The sequence below is a fragment of the Hippopotamus amphibius genome, chromosome 13 (assembly GCF_030028045.1).
Source record: "Hippopotamus amphibius kiboko isolate mHipAmp2 chromosome 13, mHipAmp2.hap2, whole genome shotgun sequence".
NCBI lineage: Eukaryota > Metazoa > Chordata > Mammalia > Artiodactyla > Hippopotamidae > Hippopotamus > Hippopotamus amphibius.
In genome coordinates this window covers 30,125,514-30,147,337 of record NC_080198.1, presented here as the reverse complement: position 1 = coordinate 30,147,337, position 21,824 = coordinate 30,125,514, and the positions used below count along the sequence as shown (strand labels likewise).

At 41.9% G+C, this 21,824-nt stretch overlaps 1 non-coding gene across 1 annotated transcript; it reads right to left on the bottom strand.

Moving 5' to 3' along the window:
• Nucleotides 1–1,648: 1,648 nt before the first annotated feature.
• Nucleotides 1,649–1,721, bottom strand: TRNAR-CCU (transfer RNA arginine (anticodon CCU)). Its single transcript has one exon. It is a non-coding gene; the product is annotated as a tRNA-Arg (tRNA).
• Between the last annotated feature and the right edge of the window lie 20,103 nt (nt 1,722–21,824).

The window sequence follows — 21,824 nt, the reverse complement described above, 5'->3', positions numbered from 1 at the left end:
AAATATTTACTAAAATTAGTCACATCTAATTTTTAAGAATTGACAATGTGCTATGCTATGCTCCTTAATAACGCACTATCTCCTTGAAGCCCCACAATGCCCGAGACAGGCGTTGTCTCTAAGATGAGGAAACTGAGGCACAGAGACATTTGGTACATACAAAAAGACACACAGCCAGGGATTTAACTTGGCTCTGTCTGATGGGAGACTTCACTAAACAGCCTTTCATATATGCCTGATCTACACAGCACAGGGACCACCACACGCCAGGTGCTCAAATCATCTTTTATGCTAGTGAATGGAAGAGGCCATCTTGGATTGGCACCTTAGTACCGTTGGCAATGTAAGTCTTTAGTTTTCAAAAGCTGTATTATATTCCTCTGATCTTTGCCCCAGAGAGAAAGGTTCTATTTTTTAATTTATAGCCTTTGCCCTTCCCAAAGCCATCTTGATCAGATGTTCCTACTGTTTCTTTTTGAATACCCCACACCCACATCTCATGTGCAATCCCATTATCTCTGAGCCATTCCCATTCTGTGCAGCCCACCCAGCTGTTTCAGAAGCATCTCCACAACAGCAGCTGGTACCTTTGGATGGCTGCCCAATAGCACAATAAAGGAAGAGTATGCTTAGAGTTACCGAAAATGCTTAAACAGATCATTCACTCCCTCCACCCCAACATATGCCAGCCCAGGGCTGCTGAGAAGGCAGATTTTCTTATCTGTGACCTCTTGATATGTACGTGTGAGCAAGGAAGTCAACCATTTCCTGTGAGCAGTGAGAGGGTGCTTACAGAGCTGGGAGATATGCCAGATCTCTTCCTTGGGGGACAAGGGGGCAATATGGTGGTGTTGATACACTTATTAAAAGTGGCCTCCAGTGGCCACTCTAATGTGGACTCCTGCACACATTAGATGAAGCCCGCCCCCCTGCTGGCAGCTTTGGTAAGCACAGACAAGTTCTCTGGAGAAGAAGAGAAATAGAATGAGTGTTCAAAAACATCTTTGCCTTTAATGGTGGGAGCAAGGTAGCCAAGGAACAAAGGCCACAGTCCCAGGACTGTAGGTCATGTGGGATCTGGAGCCCTGGATGATCTGTTGCCAAAGAGGCTGTAGAATTGAGCCTGTGCCTCCACTTGCCGAGGATCTGGGCCCAGGCAGAGGCAGCACCGTACCCACCTACTCCTGCTCTTCTTTCCTTTTCCTCGTTTGCTTCTTGGTGTTCCCAGACATTTCTTCAGGAATTTTCTTTAGGGGAAAGGTGGCTGTGGCAGGTCCTGTCCATTTGGAGCCCTTTGTGGGTTTAGTTTTGCCTGAGGCCTCCTGCTCCACACCCAGCCTGAGGAGCCCTTCCTAATGTAGGGCTCAGGAAGGAATATGCCCCCTGGGATCTAACATCCTCTGGGTGTTCCTGACTCCCAGAAGTGTTTTCTTGGAAGCTGGGTAAACTCTGGACAATCCCCAAATTGTCAAGATTGTAAATCTCAGAGAGAATTACTTTTTTTCTTTCTTTGTGATAAAATATTTATTTATTTATTTGGCTGTGCCAGGTCTTAGTCGTGGCATGTGGGATCTTCGTTGCCCCATGCAGGATATTCAGTTGTGGTATGCCAGAGGTTTTTTTTTTAGTTGTGGCATGTGGGATCTAATTCCCTGACTAGGGATCGAACCCAGGCCCCCTGCATTAGGAGTGCAGAGTCTTAGCCACTGGACCACCAGGGAAGTCCCCAGAGAGAATTTCTGATTCTGGTGGGGGATTGGGAGAGAATGAGGTGGGCTCTGGGTCCTTGCAGGCTCTGACATTCATTTTATCCACTTGTTTATCAACCCACCCAAGATGGTTCATTGAACTTTAGTGGAGATGAGTATTTCCTGCTGTGCCTTTCTTGTTGAATATTGCCCTTGACTACCCTGATTTGCCTCCTTGACACTAAGCATCTTCCCCTTTCCCATCCAAGATGGGTTCTGCAGTTGCCGCCCCAGTACTCAGATCTTTTGTCATTTAGAATCTTGAGGAAAGGCAGAGAGAAGATGGCCAGAGAAGAAATGGAGAAAAACACTATGCTCCAAAACCTATGGGACACAACAAAAGCAGTTCTAAGAGGGAAGTTTATAGCAATACAATCTTACTGCAAGAAATAAGAAAAATATCAAATAAACAACCTAACCTTACACCTAAAGAAACTAGAGAAAGAACAAACAAAACCTAAAGTTAGTAGAAGGAAAGAAATCATAAAGATGAGAGCTGAAGTAAATAAGATAGAGATGAAGAAAACAATACAAAGATCAATGAAACTGAAAGTTGGTTCTTTGAGAAGATAAACAAAACTGATAAACCTTCAGCTAGACTCATCAAGAAAAAAAGGGGGAGGAAAAAATCAATAAAATTAGAAATAAAAAAGAAGTTACAACCAACGCCACAGAAATACAAAGGCTCATAATAGACTAATACATGCAACTATATGTCACTAAAATAGACAACCTAGAAGAAAAGGACAAATTCTTAGAAAGGTACAACTTCCCAAGACTGAGCCAGGAAGAAATAGAACATATGAACAGACCAGTCACAAGTACTAAAATTGAAACTGTGATTAAAAGACTTCCAACAAAAAAAGTCCAGGACCAGATGGCTTCACGGGTGAATTCTATCAAACATTTAGAGAAGAGTTAACACCTATCCTTCTAAAACTCTTCCAAAAAATTTCAGAGGAAGGAACAATCCCAAACTCATTCAATGAGGCCACCATCACCCTGATACCAAAACCAGACAAAGATACTACAAAAAAAAAAAAAAAAGAAAGAAAAATTATAGGCCAATATCACTAATGAACATAGACACAAAAATACTCAACAAAATACTAGCAAACCAAATCCAACAACACATTAAAAGAATCATACACCATGATCAAATGGGACTTATGCCAGGAATGCAAGGATTCGTCAATATATGTAAATCAACCAGTGTGATACACCACATAAACAAACTGAAGAATAAAAACCACATGATCATCTCAACAGATGCAGCAAAAGCTTTTGATAAAATTCAACACTTGCTTATGATAAAAACTCTCCAGAAAGTGAGCATAAAGGGAACAGCAATATAATAAAGGCCTTATACAACAAACCTACAGCAAACATCATTCTCAATGGTGAAAAACAAAGCATTTCCTCTCAAAATCAGGAACAAGGCAAGGATGTCCATTGTTGCCACTTTTATTTAAGGTAATTTTGGAAGTCCTAGCCATGGCAATCAGAGAAGAAAAAGAAATAAAAGGAATCCAAATTGGAAAAGGAGAAGTAAAACTGTCACTGTTTGAAGATGACATGATACTATATATAGAAAATCCCAAAGATGGTACCAGAAAACTACTAGTGCTCACCAATGAATTTGGTAAAGTTGCAGGATACAAAATTAACACACAGAAATCTCTTGCATTTCTATACAGTAACAATGAAATATCAGAAAAAGAAATTGAGGAAACAATTCCATTTACCATCACATCAAAAAGAATAAAATACCTAGGAATAAACCTACCTAAGAAGGCAAAAGACATGTACTCAGAAAACTATAAGGCACTGATGAAAGAAATCAAAGATGTCACAAACAGGTGGAGAGATATACCATGTTCTTGGGTTGGAAGAATCAACATTGTCAAAATGAGTATGTTACCCAAAGTAATCTACAGATTCAATGCAATTCCTATCAAATTACCAATAGCATTTTTCACAGAATTAGGACAAAAAAATGTTATAATTTGTATGGAATCACAAAAGACCCCAAATAGCCTAAGCAATCTTGAGAAAGAAAAGTGGAGCTGTAGGAATCATGCTCCCTGACTTCAGACTATATTACAAAGCTACAGTCATCAAAACAGTATGGTATTGGCACAAAAACAGAAGTATAAGTCAGTGGAACAGGATATAGAGTCCAGAGATAAACCCACACACCTATGGTCACCTAATCTATGACAAAGGAGGCAAGACTATACAATGAAGAAAAGACAGTCTCTTCAATAAGTGGTGCTAGGAAAACTGGACAGCCACATGTAAAAGAATGAAATTAGAACATTCTCTAACACCATACACAAAAATAAACTCAAAATGGATTAAAGACCTAAATGTAAGGCCAGACACTACAAAGCTCTTAGAGGAAAACGTAGGCAGAACACTCTTTGACATAAATCACAGTGAGATCTTTTTTGATCCTCCTTCTAGAGTAATGAAAATAAACACAAAAATAAACAAATGAGACCTAATTAAACTTAAAAGCTTTTGCACAGCAAAGGAAACCATAAACAAAATGAAAAGACAACCCACAGAATCGGAGAAAATATTTGCAAACAAAGTGACTGACAAGGGATTAGTCTCCACAATATGCAAACAGCTCATTTAGCTCTATATCAAAAAAACAAATAACCCAATCAAAAAATGGGCAGAAGACGTAAATAGACATTTCTCCAAAGACATACAGATGGCTAAAAAGCACATGAAAAGATGCTCAAAATCACTAATTATTAGAGAAATGCAAATCAAAACTACAATGAGGTATTACCTCATGCTGGTCAGAATGGCCATCATCAAAAAGACTACAAACAATAAATGCTGGAGACAGCATGGAGAAAAGGGAACCCTCTTGCACTGTTGGTGGGAATGTAAAGTGATACACCCACTGTGGAAGAACAGTATGGAGGTTCCTGAAAAACTAAAAATAGAACTACCGTATGACTCAGCTATGCCACTACTGGGCATATACCCAGAGAACACCGTAATTCAAAAAGATACATGCACCCCAATATTCATTGCAGCACTATTTACAATAGCCATGACATGGAAATGACCTAAATATCATCAACAAACGAATGGATAAAGAAGATGTGGTACATATACACAATGGACCTAGAGACTGTCATACTAAGTGAAGTCAGAGAAAGACAAATATCATATGCTACCACTTATATGTGGAATCTTAAAAAAAAAATGGTACAAATGAACTTATTTACAAAACAGAGTCACAGATGTAGAAAACAAACTTATGATTACCAAGGGGGAAAGGTGTGGGGAGGGGTAAATTGGGAGATTGGGATTGACACATACACACGACTATATATAAAATAGATAACTAATAAGGACCTATTGTACAGCACAGGGAACTCGACTTAATGCTGTGTAATGACCTATATGGGAAAAGACTCTAAAAAAGAGTGATATATGTGTATGTATAACTGATTCACTTTGCTGTACAGCAGAAACTAACATTGTAAATCAACTATACTCAAAAAACTAATTAAAAAGAAAAGAAAGGAATTTACTACGTAAGATCCCTGAGGGCAGGAGATATGTCTGTCTTACTCACAGCCATATCCCCACTGCATAGAATTGTGCCTAAAACATGGTAGACACTCAAGAGGCACCTGTTGGTTAAACAAATAAAGTAATACACAGTTCCTTCTTGCATTAAAAAAAAAAGAGAGAGAGAGAGAAAAGAAAGGGAGAAGGAGTTAGCTAGAGAGGTCAAGTTGAAATGGTATAAAGGGCTGGGGATGAGGGTAGGGAACAGAGAGGAGAAAAATATCTTGTGAGGCTAGGAGTGCAAGGACCTGGGGACATGCTGTCTGGAGAGGCTGTTGCTGGGTGTGAGAGAACTGCGGCAAAGAGGCAACAGTACTTGGGGGTTTATTCACTGGCTCCCCTTCCAGTTCCTTGAGAAACACAGATAAAAAGAGAAATTCTTAAAAAATTTTCTGTTAGAGGCTGGGCCTTTCTTATTTGAACATGACTGCAGAGATTGGGCCAGGGAGGCTCCTAATATATTTGTGTTATGAAAAAATGTCATTGCTTGTACTCTGCCAGACTCTGTGCTAGGCACTGAGGGAACAAATCTGAGTAAGAAATGTAAGAGGTATTGATTCCAAGATCTTAATATTTCAGAATTCCATTCTGCTGAAATTCTCAACCCCACTGCAGTGGCTGGGCAGTACATTTGCAGTGCTTGATGATTTATGGGAGAAGACAGTTCATGTTTCTTCTCTCTCCTAGGAAGAATCTGGGCTCTGTAGAATTTCTGCGAGCAAAGTCCAGCTGCCTCTGGGAGGATCCCTATCACCCACTCAGAGGACTGCTTCTGTTCCCAGAATAGAAAACTCATTGTGCTAGAACCATGACTCTGGTTCCATTTCTGGTTTCTGTCCCAGCTCTGTCTTCACACTTGGCTGTCTCTCTATTCACAGCCAGCCACTAGAACAATGCTTGAAATCCATGGCAGAGGCCAATCTTGACCTAAATCCATAAAGAGAGCTAAGTAAATTCATTGACTTGGGTCCCTTTTAGTCTCTGTTGAAGGATAATAGCTTGTTAGTTTAACTAAGCCTCTGTACCTTGGTGAGCAATGTTGTTTAGAGAAAATATTGATTATGGTTTTGTCCCTAACAGAAGGCACATGTGTGTATAATTCGCCAACATTCACGTGTGAGTCTTGATGTCTTAGGGACCAGCGAAAGTGGCTGAGATCCCAGCAGATGGGTAAACAGGACCTAACTGAATAGATGTTTCAACTGTCTTTTTGCTTAACATTAGTCCCTTTTATATCTCTTTAGTTTTCACTCATCTGTCAATATTTCGGTTTACTTTCCCCCGTTTTGTGTATATTACAAACATGTATATCCAACACTGGTGTGCTTTGGACTGCCATTTGCTAGAAGCTATGACCTTAGCTTCTATATTTCTCTTAGTTATAGTCAACGGTAATAAAAACAGCCAGCCCTGATATCTGATTATCACTGTATGACTGACAGTCATTTCACTTGCGTAACTCAACTTGACCCCTGTGGAGCAGGAGGTAGTGTAGCGCACTGATTAGCAGCATCTATTTTGGGTCAGAGAGAGCTGGGACCAAATCCCAGCTCGACTATTGGCTAGCAGTGGGATCCAGGGCAAGTTGCTTAACTTTCTCATTAGCTCTTAGGATTTGGGGGATTAGATAAATTATATTCAGCCTGCTACCTGGTGCATAGCTGATGATCAATATATAGGATTATTTTTCCCATTTTTATAGATTATTGTATACAGAAGCTAAAGGGCTCGCCCAAAGTCATACACTCCTAGTCCTGGGTTCTTTCTTCCTCATGAGGCTAGGCTGCCTGGCATTCCTCCATGAGGACAGGCACCAGCGTATCCTGTGGCTTGAAATAACTCTGAAAAGATGAAGTCAAGACTCACCAATGCATTGGGGGATTGTCTTTTCATGTTTCCCAATGGGATGAAATACAATGTCTGGTGATACATAGACTTCGCCTCTCCCAGCCCCAGGTCAGTGGTTTAGTGCATCCCCATCTCTACCTAGTTGACCAAGGCCGGCCAGAGCTTGGTGGGGATCCCACCCCTTATGCCACGACTGGCGGGAGTTCTCTTGCTTCCTGTTCTGCTCCCTCTGTCTCTGCGCACACCCACAAAGTGTAAACATTAAAAGCAAATGTTTGAGAGGCTGCTTGTTCATTGAGCTGGATGGTTTCACGTTATACAGAGTAATCATTACCAAACATACTTCTGTCCTAATTTCCTTCTACCAAACATACGTTTTATTGCTGGGTGGATTTTCTTCACACCCGACCCACCTCTATCAGAACGTGGGGGTTATCCAGGCTTTCACAAAGGCTTAGCTTTCCGCCCTGGCTGCCAACTTGCACCTTTGTTCCTGGAACCAAAGTAGAACTAGGCAGGAAGGAACTGGTGATGTTTGGACAAGGGGAGGATGTGGCTTTTTTTTTTTTTTTTTAAACAGGCTAGACTCTTCCTGAGGGACGGGAGGTCTTAAAACCCGGGTGTTCTGGCTGAAAGCAGTAGGGGAGATTCCAGGCATTTTACCAGGAGAGCCAATGCCCTTGGCTATTCCTGTCACCTCCCTCCCCCTCCCCCTCACCACTTGAGGGACCCCACTCTGGGTCCAAGGTGCTCGATGCAAACTCATTTTATTGTACATCTTGGGATCTGACCACTAGCAGAGCACAAAAAGCAGGAACCCAAGCAGCTCTGTAATATTCAAACTTCAGATTCAATATTGACATTCTATGCAATCGGCTCAGCCGCTCCCTGTACTAAGCAGGCTGGTACCTGGTGAGGGCTAGGGGTTGTTTTGTGTGTGTTCATGTGCTCACTGGTCTCCCAACTCTGACAGCTTTGTTAACAGATAACTCACCCTTGGTGCATTAGTTATCTACTGCTGTGAAACAAAATACTTCAAAATTTAGTGGCTTAAAAAGATGATAAATGTTGATTCTCTCTCACAGTTTCTGTGGGCCAGGAACTTAGAAGAAGCTTAGCTATGTGATTCTGGCTTAGAATCATAGGGTATCATGGCTACAGACTACATATTTGTGTCCTCCTAGAATTCATGTTTTTTTAAAAAAAATTTATTGGCGTATAGTTGATTTACAATGTGTTAGTTTCTGCTATACAGCAGAGTGAATCAGATATATATTAAGATTCTTTTCCCATATAGGTCATTATAGAGTATTCAGTAGAGTCCCCTCTGCTATACAGTAGGTCTTTATTAGTTATCTATTTTATACATAATAGTGTGTATATGTAAATCCCAATAAAACTCATATGTTAAATCCTAATGCCAAGTGTATTTGGAGGTGGGCCTTTAGGTCATGAAAGTGGAGCCCTCATGAATAGGATTAGTGCCTTTACAAAAGAGGTCTCAGAGAGCTCCCTCACCCCTTATGCCATCTGAGGACATTGATAAGACAGACAACTATGAATCAGGAAGTGAGCTCTTGCCAGACACCAAATCTGCCAGCACCTTGATCTTGGACTTCCAATCTCCAGAACTGTGAGAAATAAATTTCTGTTGTTTATCAACCACCCAGTCTATGGCATTTTTGTTAGAGCAGCCCAAACGGGCTAAGACAAGGTCATAGTCAAAATAATGGCTGAGAGTACAGCCATCTGAATATGTGATTAGGGTTGGATGATTCTATTCCAAGAGAGCTCATTCACATGTCTGGCCAGTTTGGCCTGATGGTTGGCTGGAGGCCTTCGTTCTTCACCTACTGGGTCTCCCTGTAGGGTTGCTTGAGATTTCCCACAACATGCCAGCTGGCTCCTCCAAGAGAGAGTGACCACATGATGCCATGTGTCTTTTATGACCCAGATTCAGAGGTCACACGCCATCACTTCTGCAATGTCCTAATGGTGACACAGGTTATCCTATTCCATAAATGAGGGGACTACATGCAAGTGTGAGTACCAAGAAGTCAAAGTCACTGGGGGCTGCTTTTGGAGGCTGGCTACATTTGGTTTACACATTGTAACCCCAGTTCTCTTATCTACTTTTTCACTATTTTCCTGAGGAGTGTTAGTTTTGAGACTCATGCTTGATTATACCTGCCTGGAAACCTATCTATATGATCCTCCATGCCGTTAGGACCTGTGAGGGACAAGGGAGTCTCTTGGCACCATGGAATACATAGAAGAGGTAATAACAGGTCTGTTAGCATCTATTTATCTGTGTTTCTCAGGATACAATGTTGGAGTTAATGGAGGTGAGCACCAAACACTCTCAGGGGCTGGCAGACACACAGGAGAAATAGCCAGACTTTATCGAGCACTTACTGCGTGTTAGGCATTGTGTGAAGCAACTCACACACTCAAGTAAATGCGTGTATGTGAGGCAATGATGTTACTAAACTTTTTTTTTTTTTACTGAAAAGGAAACGGAGGCACAGAGAGATGAAGTGTCCCAGCCCAAAGTCCCACGGCTAGAGAGCGGTGGGGTGGGGATTGGATCACAGGCTGCCTACCTGAGGCCCCCAGCCTGCCATCCCCCCGCCCACTTCCCATCACAGTGAGAGCTCACTCGTTCACTGTCTGTAGTGATTACTGCAAGTCAGGCGTCTATCTTCCCCAAAATGCAGCTCAAATGAGGGGGCTTTTTACATGCCCAGTATGTTTTACACTTTACAAAAGAATTTTGGAAAATGTTTCCTTCAAACCACAAGAGCGGTAACAAACTGCCGCAAGCTGGGTGGCTTAAAACAGCACAAACTTACTATCTTACAGTCGTGTAGGTCCAACACAGGTCTAAAAACCAAGGTGCTGGCAGGGCTGCACTCCTTCTGGAGGCTCTGGGGAGAATCTGTTTCTTTGCCTTTTTAGCTTCTAGAGGCTGCCTGTATTTGTTGGCTCATGGTCCCTTTCCTCCGTCTTCAAAGTCAGAAATGTGACATGTCTCTGACCCGTATTCCGGTCCTCACGTCTCTCTTTCTCTGACTACAGCTGGGAAAGTGGCTTTTAAAGACTCATGTGATTAGCTTGTGCCCACTCAGATAATGTGTCATCTTCCATCTCAAGGTCCTTAACCTTAATTACACCTTCAAAATCGCACTTGCTGTACAGGATGAACATATTCAGTCTATGGGGATTAGGATGTGGGCATTTGGGGGGCATTATTCTGCCTACTATTACTATAAGTGAAGGAATTGGGACTCAAACAGCGCTTACAGTACAAATGTGGTCATCAAGGCATTGTGGTATTGGAGGAAGGACAGACACATAGATTAACTGTACATGAGTCTGGAAATAGACACACACAAGTGGGGCCAACTGATTTTTGACAAAGGAGCAAAATGGAGGAAGGATAGGCTTTTTAATAAAAGGTGTTGTAATAACTGGGACATCTTTAGGCAAAAAAAAAAAAAAAGAACTCTGACCTCAACCTCTCATCTTGTACGACAATTAACTCAAAATGGAGTATAGATCTAAATGTAAAATGTAAAACTATAAAACTTTTAGAAGAAAATAGAGAAGAAAATCTTTGTGACCCAGGCTAAGGCAAAGAGATCTTAGACAATCCACCAAAGGCACAATTCATTGAAAGAAAAAATTTGAAAAACTGGACTTCATCAAAGTTAAAAGCTTTGCTCTATAAACGTCCCTGGTAAGGGATGAAAAAAACAAGCTAAAAAATGGGGGGAAACATTTGTAAGTCACATATGTGACCAAGGACTTGTATCTGGAATATACAGATAACTTTTTAAACTCAAAAGTAAAGAAACAAATAATTCCATTAGAAAATGGGACCAAAGACTTGAACAGACATTTCAACAAATGGGGATACAGATAGCTAATAGACACATGAATGTATGTTGAACATTATTGGCCATTAGTGAAATACAAGTTAAAACCATGATGAGATACCATGACATATCTATTGGAACAGCTACAATAAAAAATTCTGATTTATCAAGTGCTGACCAGGATGCAGAGAAAGTGGATCACTAGTACACAGCTGGTGCCAACGAAAATGGTATAGCCACTCTGTAAAACAGTGTAACAGTTTCTTACAAAGTCAAGTATACATTTACCTTGCAACCCAGCAATTGCACTCCTGATTATTTATCCCAGGGAAATGAACACCTTATGTTCCCACAAAACCCATGTACAAATGTTTATAGCAGTTTTATTTGTAATAGCCCCAAATTGGAAGTTGCCCAGATATCCTTCATCTCATAAATGATCAAACAAATGGTGTTGGGACTTCCCTGGTGGCACAGTGGTTAAGATGCCATGCTCCCAATGCAAGGGACCCAGGTTCGATCCCTGGTCAGGGAACTAGATCCCACATGCATGCCACAACTAAGGGTATGCATGCCACAACTAAGGGTTTGCATGCCACAACTAAGGAGCCCGAGAACCGCAACTACGACCCGATGCAAACATATAAACAAATAAAATTTTAAAAAAGTTAAAAAAAACACCAAAAAACAAATGGTGTTAAATCCATACAATACAATATTCTTCAAAAGTAAAAAGAAACGAACTGTTGACACATGCAACAGCTTGGATGGATGTCAAAGATATTATGCTGAGTGAAAAAAAAGTCAACCTCAACCATTACATATATTTACATTTATATAACACTCTGAAAATGACAAAATGATAGTGATGGTTGCCGGGGGTAGGAGTGGTGGAGGGTGTGACTGTAAAGGGAGAGGCTGAGGGACTCTCTTTGTGGCGATGGAACAATACTGTATCCTGATTGTAGTGGTGGTGGCACGGATCTATACATGTGATAAAATTTCATAAATCTATACACTAAAAATAAAAAAATGCAAGTAAAAACTGGTGGAATCCAAATAATAGTTTAGTTAATAGTGTTGGTTCAATTTGTTGATGATGTGGTTATATTAGATGTTATCATTAAGCTGTGTGACGTGTATATTGAAACTCTGTGCTGTTTTTATAATTTCTTGTATTAATTTTTCTCAAATAAAAAGTAAGCAAACAAAACACCCTGGATTTTCTCCCACCACACCTGAGCTCTGTCCAGATAGCACTGATACTCCCCATCTCTTACTTTCTTATTTGCCTTTGCCATGAAATCTGAACTGAAAAAGAGAGTAAACCAACATTTTGGGTAAAACAGTATTTCCCAAAGGGCTCTGCTGAGCATTAATTCAGCAGGATTTCATGTTAGGTGAGAATATATATTCTGTGTCCAGGAACATTTGGGAAATCCTGGGTTAGCTAGGTTTCCTTACTGAGAGACTCCTTTGTAGGACATGGGCAAATGCTGCAGATTTCCAAGAGGGGGCTACAGAATACAGCGATTCTCTAACGTTTTTGTCCAAAGATTTTTTTTTTCCTCCTCTGAGTATCTCAGCGGTCTATGGCTTTGTGTAGTTGAGAAACATTGAACTAATGCATTCATCAGAGAAGAGGAAAGCAAGGAGTGTGGAATCATTTTCACCGTGGAGCCAGGTGTCTGGCTGCAGGAACTGGATCCTCTCAGCCTCTCAGTCATGCAGTAAGTGTAATAACTCATAGCGCATGTATTGGAAAGAAAGGGGGCCAATTTTCATTGTGTGAAGGGTCTGAGTTTTATTTTTGACTTTCCATTTTGAGCAGAGACTTTGGAGAGAATTCTTTCTCCCCTTCTCCATCCCTCCATTGCTGGAGGCCCCGTACCCCATCTGACGGTAGAACTGGATGAAATAGAGAATGCCCAACAATCCACTCTGGAAGCTGAAGGTGAGGAGCTGGACCTTTGGGAAAGTGAGGTGGAGGGTCATGAGGAAGCAGATCCAGGAGGGCTATTTCCTGATGGCTACAGGGTTGGCCACGTGGTGAATCCTAAGTTTCTAAAGACACCTACTCGTGTGGAGAAAGGGAGCCCTCCTATACTGGTGGCGGGAATGCAATAAAATGTACTACTTCACACATGCCCTTGGTAAGGAATTCAGGAGTGACTTTAAGTGGCTCTGGGCCATGGTCTCTCATGATGCTGCAGTCTTCCGAAGGTCTGTTTGGGGCTGGAGGATCTGATTCCAAGATGGCTCACTTGCATGGCTGCCCCATTCGTGCTGGTGGTTGGCGTGGCATTTCATTCTTCACCATGTAGACCTCTCATAAGGCTGCTTGAGAGCTCTCACAACATGGCAGCTAGCTTCTTTCAGAACAAGTGGTCCAAGAGAGAGCAAAGCAGAAGCTGCAGTATCATTTATGATGTAGTCTTGGATGTCATACTCCATCATTTCTGCACTATCTTATTGGATACGCATGTCAGTCCTATTCAGCCCTGTTCAGTGTGTGAGGGGACTGACTACACTGAAAGAATCATTGGGGGGCCATCATGAAGGCTGGTTACAAAGACCTATCACAGAAAGAAATTACTGAAAGAACAGCCTTAAATGGATGATAAGAGTTCTCGAATGGCTGAGTGATCATTTCCTAGAGGCTGTATCACTCTTCCTTTCCAGAAGAAGTGGCCTAATTCTGGGGTCACAATTTGCTCATTCTTTCAACTGGTATTTATTGGGTACCTACTATGTGCCATCAGTTTGCATAGGACCTTTGCCGAGGGAGGCCTGCAAGAGAAGTGTATCCCAGGGGCATAGTCAGAAATCAGACACATAAGCCCAGGAAGAAGGACCACCTTGATTCATGACCAGATCTGCATGTTTACCGTTCATCCTAATCACTCTTTTAAGTAGGGGCTCCAAGTAATCGTACCAATCTGCACAGTGCTTCTGGCCTTTGTTTGTTTGTTGGATAATGACTTCATTTCATGTGCTCTGCTTAAATGGATGGACTCCCCTCTCCCACTCCTCTCTCTGGTCATAATTCTTTCTGTTCCCATTTCAACTGGAGACAGGTGCCCTCCAAACCAGACTCCCCACATTTATCAAAGCTAAATAGCTTCCTGCTGCTTTCACCCATATTTCTGAAAGCAAGCTCCTCTTACCTTACACAGAGAGCCTAATCTAGACAGGAAACTTGATTCATACACAGCCTGCTTCTTCCCTCAGGTTATTTATGTCACAGTCAAAATTCCTGATTGCCAGCAAGAAACAAACTCTGGCCATCTTCAGCATAAAGGAATTGATTAGAAGGACATCAGAGTTCTCAGAATGGAGAAGAGGTTTGAAAACCAAGCTTAGGAGATGGGTAAGAACCAAGGGCTTTCAGAAGGGCCAGGCAGCAGGGGTGATGTGGTCAGTGTGCACTGTGTTCAGGGCTCCTCCTGTCCTGACTTTACAGCCTTAAGATTCAGAATTTTGGGAATATAGCTTCCACTTGGCTTGGCCAAGGTCAACACTGGCCCCAGGCTTCAGAGGTGAGAAGAAGAAAGACCTGACCCATTTTGTCTTAAAAAAAAGAAAAGGCAAATATTTCTACACATTTACTAATTCTCTAAGTAGCTCTGGTTGACTTGTCGCCATGCTATTCAAACGGAAGCTCTCCAGTGCTCAATGAGGAGTCAATTACTGCGCCGTCCTTAGGATCCGCCCAAAGCTTGTATTTTCCATCAACAAGCCCTCTGAAATGGCAAACACTCTCAAGAAGTGTTTCAATTGGATATTCTCTTAATTTACCAATAATCATCTTCTAATGCCATCTATTACAGAAAATTAGATGAATGTAGCATGAGCAGAAAAATATTGATTGCTGCCCTCTGAATTTTTAATATGAGAATTTGATTTATAAATTAATCCTTCATTTCATTAATTAGACTAGCAAGGCAGTCTCTCAATTCAAGCTATGGTGCTGAGGATTACTGTGACTTTCTCATCAGCAATATTAGGTAATAATGATTCACTAACAGCAGTTTCGTCCCTAGTCTAGGTGTTGTGTCCTGCTGTAGCAAGGAGCCTCAGGCTTGCTGGGTTTGTAGTTATCTTTCTATGGTCCATCCCTCATCCTTCATTCTCAATCTACTTGCCCATTTTGGCCAACATTTTTTTCTGAGCATCTTCTACAGGTTGACCTCTACCTTGCCCCAGGATCTTACAACCTCATTCAGAAAAGTATTTGGTTCTTGTTGGCTCAGAGGACCTCCAATTGTTGAAGTGTCTGTCCCCCAAATCTAGCCCCCAGCTTGGTATGTAGCAGAGGCACAATTAGTTATTTGTTGATTGTTTGAAAAATGAGTAAGCAAACAAATACTTTCTATTTTTCAAGCGTCTTCCACAGTGATTATCCTGTTCCATCTTTGAAAACATCCCCAGAAGTGGAGAAAATATAGCCTTGTTGATTAGAAGCTCAGATACTGGAGTCAGACAGCATCCAGTGTCTTTGCTACGTACTACCTATGTGATCCTCTGTTTCTTCATCAATAAAATGGGAATAATCAGACTCCCTATTTCACAGGGTTTACTTTGTGGTTGTCCTATGTGGAGGGGAGGAACAGCCTCCCCCAACTCAAAATTGTTTCAGATGGGAGTGTTTGGGCTTTATTATCGACTTGCCCAGATGGGGGACAAAGGGGAATGGGAATGGTGGGGGCTTGAAAACTGTCAGTGGTCAAACATAAAAAATGGAGTCCGATTCTTTATCATAGGACTGTGGTGAGAAAATATCTGTTTAAAACACGTAGCATAGTGTAGGGCTATAGTATTTCATAAATGGATTATTAATGCAATGATGGTTTAATCCTTTTAAGAAGCTTTTGCATCTTTTATCCCATTTCCTCTTTATATCATCCCAGGCAAGGGAAAGACCTGGCCAGAAGTAGATCTGGTACAAAGGAAGCATTCAACAAGTCATAGCTGCCGACCTCAGGATCACCATCCCCATCATTGTCACTATCACCCATCATCATTACCATAGCTACTGCCATATCAGCAGCAGCAGCATCGCCACACAGTGACCAGCATCACCACCACCAGTGACCCATTATCATTACCAGCAGCAGCAGCATCACCATCATCACTGTCATCATCAGATTTCTCTTACATTATCTACTTTCTTAGCTTTGAGAACCGTATTTTCTCTCTTATTGCAGACCAGATGACATGAGCTATTAGTAACAAAAACATATAGGCTCACTTGGCTTAAAAATAATTAGTGCTTCAATTAGCAAGAAGTCCAAGAAGGCTGATTCTCAGGTGCTCAAAGATATCATTAAAGACTCTGGTTCTTTCCTCCTTTCTGCTCTGCCATCCTCACGGCATTGCCAGGTTCTTAGCTGGTTCATGAGATGAAGTGGCAGCAGCATCAACATCCACACATAGAAATGTGTATTTTGGTAGAAACGGATTACCCTCTATAATGTGGGTGGGCCTCATCTAATCAGTTGAAGGCCTTAATAGAACAAAAGTGAACCTCCTCTGAGCACGAAGGAATTCTGCCATCAGGCTGCCTTGGGACTTGAACTGAAACTCTTTTCTGAGTCTCCAGCCTTCCAGTCTACCCTGCAGATTTTAAATTTACCAAGCCTCTGAAATTGCATCATTCAATTCCTTATAATAAATCTCTCCCTCTCTCTATACATGCTTCTTCCCGTTGGTTGTATTTTTCTAGAGAACTCTGAATAATACTTTGGGCCAAACCTGAATCCTCTTTTGTGGGCAGGGGGTGAGGAAAGTCTGAGAATACATTAACAGTTAGTTTTGATGACAAAACAGGTAGAAAGATTCTGGAAACTGCATTTTGTTTTCTGTAGCTGCAGGTCAGATTTACTGCCCTTAGCAGATTCCTTCCTGGGTAGACAATGAACACGCAGCCACCTACATGGAACACCAGAGACATCGTGTCCTTCCTACTCCTTGTTTCCTTAACCGGGGGATAACCCCTGAGGGCCCAATCGTGGCCCTAGATCAGTGGTCCTCAATACAGGGGATTTTGTCATTTGGCAAAGTCTGCAGACATTTTTGGTTAGTACAACTGGGAAGCAGGTGATGTGACTGCTCTCTCTCCAGGAGATAAAGATCAGAAATGTGGCCAAACATCCTACAAGGCATAGGACAGCCCCACAGCCACCTCTTGACAAGGAACTGTCTGGCCCAAATGTCAATAGTGTCAAGACTGAGAAACTCTGATCTAGATTATTTTTTTTCCAGCTCTTTATTGGAGTATAATTGCATTATACGGTTGTGCCAGTTTCTGATGTACAACAAAGTGAATCAGCTATATTTATACATATATCCCCATATCCCCACAAATAAAGCAGGCCTTCCTTTTGATTCTATCTTCCAAGCGATGTCTATTCTCTCTCTCTCTTTTCTGTCTCTGTCTGTCTCTCTCTCTCTCACACACACACACAGTCTCTTTTTCTAGCGTTACTTTATAAGCTGAGAGAATTATGACAGAGATCTAAAAGACAGCATGTATTTTGCTATATCTCTGTCCTCTAACACCTCAGCGCTCATGGCCCTGGGCCTCTGGTGCCCCAGCATAAAATCTGTGAGATTTAAATGTATACTAGGAGGTGCCTTGTAAAACATACAGAATATGATCTGACAAGTGTCTTTCCCAATGCCCTACTCCACACAAAATCTCCAGGCAGTAATTCAGCTTCAGGGCTTTTCTCCGCTTAAAATAGGTGTGTGATGCCACCCAGGCCCTGTACTGAAGCGCAATCCTGTAGTTAACACTGGGCATTTCCTTCCCTGGGTGATGAATTTTATTTAGCCAAAGTGAGCATTAAAGAACTTCTAAGCAGACACCATTGTTTTTAGTGATGGTTTTGTTTGCCTTGGAAAATGTGAGACGTTGCTGCATAATGATTACCATTAACTTTGGGTTTATTCTGGGGTTAATGGATTATTATAATGTTGAGGAAAATTATTTTCCAATAAATGTTAAATTTCATTTTTTCCTGCACCTCCTCTCTCTTTGCCACATGTTCAGTGTTTTCTTCTTCTGCTTTAAAAATGTGCAGATCCCAGATAAATGGGTTGACAAAGCCTGCTGTGTTTTCTTTACCATTTGTGATTCTTGAAAAAAATCCCATGTTAATTATTAGTTTGCATTGGGTAAAAGGTATGATATTCAGTATCTTTCCTTAATAGGAGAAGTTTCCTTAATAGAAATCCCATTTCTGTGAGGATCACATGCATCAAAAATTGGCCATTTCTAAAAACCACATGAAAAGATGCTCCACATCACTAACTATTAGAGAAAGGCAAATCGAAACTACAATGAAGTACCACCTCACACTGGTCAGAACGGCCATCAGCAAAAAGTCTACAAACAATAAATGCTGGAGAGGGTGTGGAGAAAAGGGAACTCTCCTACACTGTTGGTGGGAATGTAAACTCGGACAGCCACTATGGAGAACACTATGGAGGTTCCTTAAAAAACTAAAAATAGAACTACCATATGATCCAGCAATCCCACTCCTGGGCATATATCTGGAGAGAACCATAATTCAAAAAGCTACATGCATCCCAATGTTCATGGCAGCACTATTTACAATAGCCAAGACATGGAAGCAACCTAAAGGTCCATTGGTGAGAGTAATGGATAAAGAAGATGTGGTACATATGTACAATGGAATATTACTCAGCCATAAAAAAGAATGAAATAATGACATTTGAAGCAACATGGATGGACCCAGAGATTATCCTACTAAGTGAAGTAAGTCAGACAGAGACAAATATCATGATATCACTCATAAGTAGAATCTAATTTTTAAAAAATGATATAAATGGACTTATTTACAAAACAGAAATAGATACGGATTTTGAAAACAAAGGGAAAATGTAGTGGGGGGAGGGATAAATTAGGAGTTTGGGATTGACATGTACACACTGCTATATCTAAAATAGATAACCAACAAGGACCTACTGTATAGCACAGGGAACTCTGCTCAATATTACGTAATAACCTAAATGGGAAAAGAATTTGAAAAAGAATAGATACATGTATATGTATAACTGGATCACTTTGCTATACTCCTGAAACTAACACAACATTGTGAATCAACTATATTCCAATAAAATTAAACAGGTAACCAACAAGGACCTACTGTATAGCACAGAGATCTGTACTCAATATTTTGTAATAACCTATAAGGGAAAAGAATCTGGAAAATAACATACATATATATTCATGTATACAACTGAATCACTTTGCTGTACACCTGAAACTAACACAGCACTGTAAATCGGCTATACATGTTGTCATCACCACCACTACCATCAAAACCCTGTAGTTTATATGCTTGGTTTTGTTTTTTTTTCAGGGGAATTCCACCTTCTTCACATACTTTGAGCCAGATTTCTATGCTAAACCTGTTACCTCAATTAAATTAGTTGTGTTTTAACTTTTCTATTTTGCCTTAATTCTAAATGTCATTTTATTAATGCTAGATCTACCACTTCCTAGCCCTTGGGCTTTGAGCAAAACACTTACCCTCTCCAAAGCCTCAGTTTTCTCATCTGGAAAAAGGGCCTAATAATAGAACTAACCTCACAGGGTTGTTACTAAGATTCAGTTAGATTCAATGAATATGTAAAGTTCATATTAGCATTCAGTAATTGTCAGCTATTATTATTGTTACTATTTTGGAATATAAGTGGTAACCATGAAAGGATTGTAGCTACACAGACAAGTTGGGCAATACTTCAGCCTCCAAGGTGGTCACATTGTTGCCCTGATGTTGACTTATTTGCAAAGAGGTCAGGCCTGTGGTCCCATGGATCCACTGGTGTGATTACTACTTAGATTCTGCTCAGGAGGAAGACCTGGTGAAGATTTATGCAAGTTTTGTTTCATAAAAAATGCCTACATGTCTATTACTTTAATAAAAATCTGAATGATAAAAAAATTGGCCATTTCCACAAAGTTCTCAAGTTCAACCTGGTGGATTGCAATGCCTTCGGTCACCAGTGGAAATCCTTATTGATTCATGGATTAGTCATTGCAGGGGCAGGAAAGAAATCTACTGAGCTTCTGCGACTGCTTCAGGAGGGCGTTCAGTACCAGCCAGATCTCCCCATCACATTCACTACAGGTTCTGGGTGGATGGCTTAAAGTTTTCAAAATGGGTTTGAGGAAAAACTCAGCGTTTGGCATGACTTCTTCCCTTTACTCAGTGCCTCCCCTGGTCCCCTGTGTGAGGCAAATCACGAAATGCTTCCGTGGGACAGTTAGGGGCCTAAAAGTCAATTCCTAGGATGAAACAACCAACACTCGTTCAGGGAATGTTTGCTGAGCACCTACTACAGTCAGGTCCGAAGCCATAGAGACACGAGGGCCCTGACCCCAAGGTGACCGTCTTGACAAACTGTCTTTAGCCCCGGGGTGCTGAGCTAACACTAAAGACGGAATGCTGAATCTGACTCAGAGCACCAGAGGTCTTACCCAGCTTACGCAGTATCCAAATTCACCGACAATGTTAAGAACATACGTTTTCACCAGGCACAGACGGAGCCAGGAGAGGCCGAGGACCACCTGTGTAGTCCCCGCACCCCCTCCCATTACAGTAGAAGTCTCCCTTCTCCAGATTGAACAAACGAACTGTACGCAATGCCAGTGGGGGCAACACTTACCCGTAAGAGAGCTGTTTCGGCCATGAAATATTTCCATGTTATACTACGGTAAGTACAAGGGGTACGTGACATCTTCCAGGAGGCCAAGCCCCATAAATCCACAGATTCCAGATTTGTTTGCCATAAGCAACCCAGACACCAGGGGATTTAATTGCGCTTTCCTTTCTTTCCCGGGGTGTCTCTTGAACTGGGAGAGAGAGGAGCGCGGGCTCTGCGCACGTGTCCGTCCCAGGAGCTCCAGCTGATGGGCAGCGCCTGCCGCAGGTGGATGCGCAGGGGGTGGGGCGGGGCGGGGCGCAGGCGTGTGGCTCCGAGCATCTCCCAACAGGCCGGTCTTGCTCACGTGAGGCCTTGACGGAGCAGTGCGCGGTCAAAGTCATGACTAGGTGTGAGGAAGAGCCTCAAACCAGCATTCCCGGGCTCCCGGGCTTTCCACTCATACGCTCGTGTATGTCCGCGGTTACCAGTTCAGACTCTGGAGCGAAAAAAAAACACGTGTTCTCTACTCCTCACCAGTTGTGACCTTGCCCAGGCTCCCGAGCCTTTAGAAATCCAGAAAGGCGAAGGGCATTGCCAGTCCCTGTGTTTCCAGGGCTTCCTCTGGGCCAGATATTGGGCTCAGTGCTTCACACCTACTACCTGATCTGAGACTCCCCGCTGCCCTGGGGCAAGGGAGGGTCCTATTGTTATCCTCATTTTGCAGACAGGGAAACTGAGGCCTAGGGAGGTTCACTGACTCACCCACAGCCACAAAGCTTAAGTGTGCGGAGGGAGTAGTCAAAGTCAGACACACTCTTGACCGGGGCAATTCCGTCATGCACCTGGTTTGATGAGAGGGGCTGCCTTTGGCAAAGTGGCTTCATCAAGGGCCCCAGCAGTCACCTCTAGCCCCTCTTTCTCCCTAAAGTAAACAGTATGAGTTTCTAGGTGGCTCCTCTTCATTTCCTGTCCTATGGACAACGAATGGCTATTATAAATAAAAAGCAAGATTTGTCAAGCAAATTGAAGGAAAAACAATGTAAAGTGTAAACAAAGAGTTGAGAATGGATTT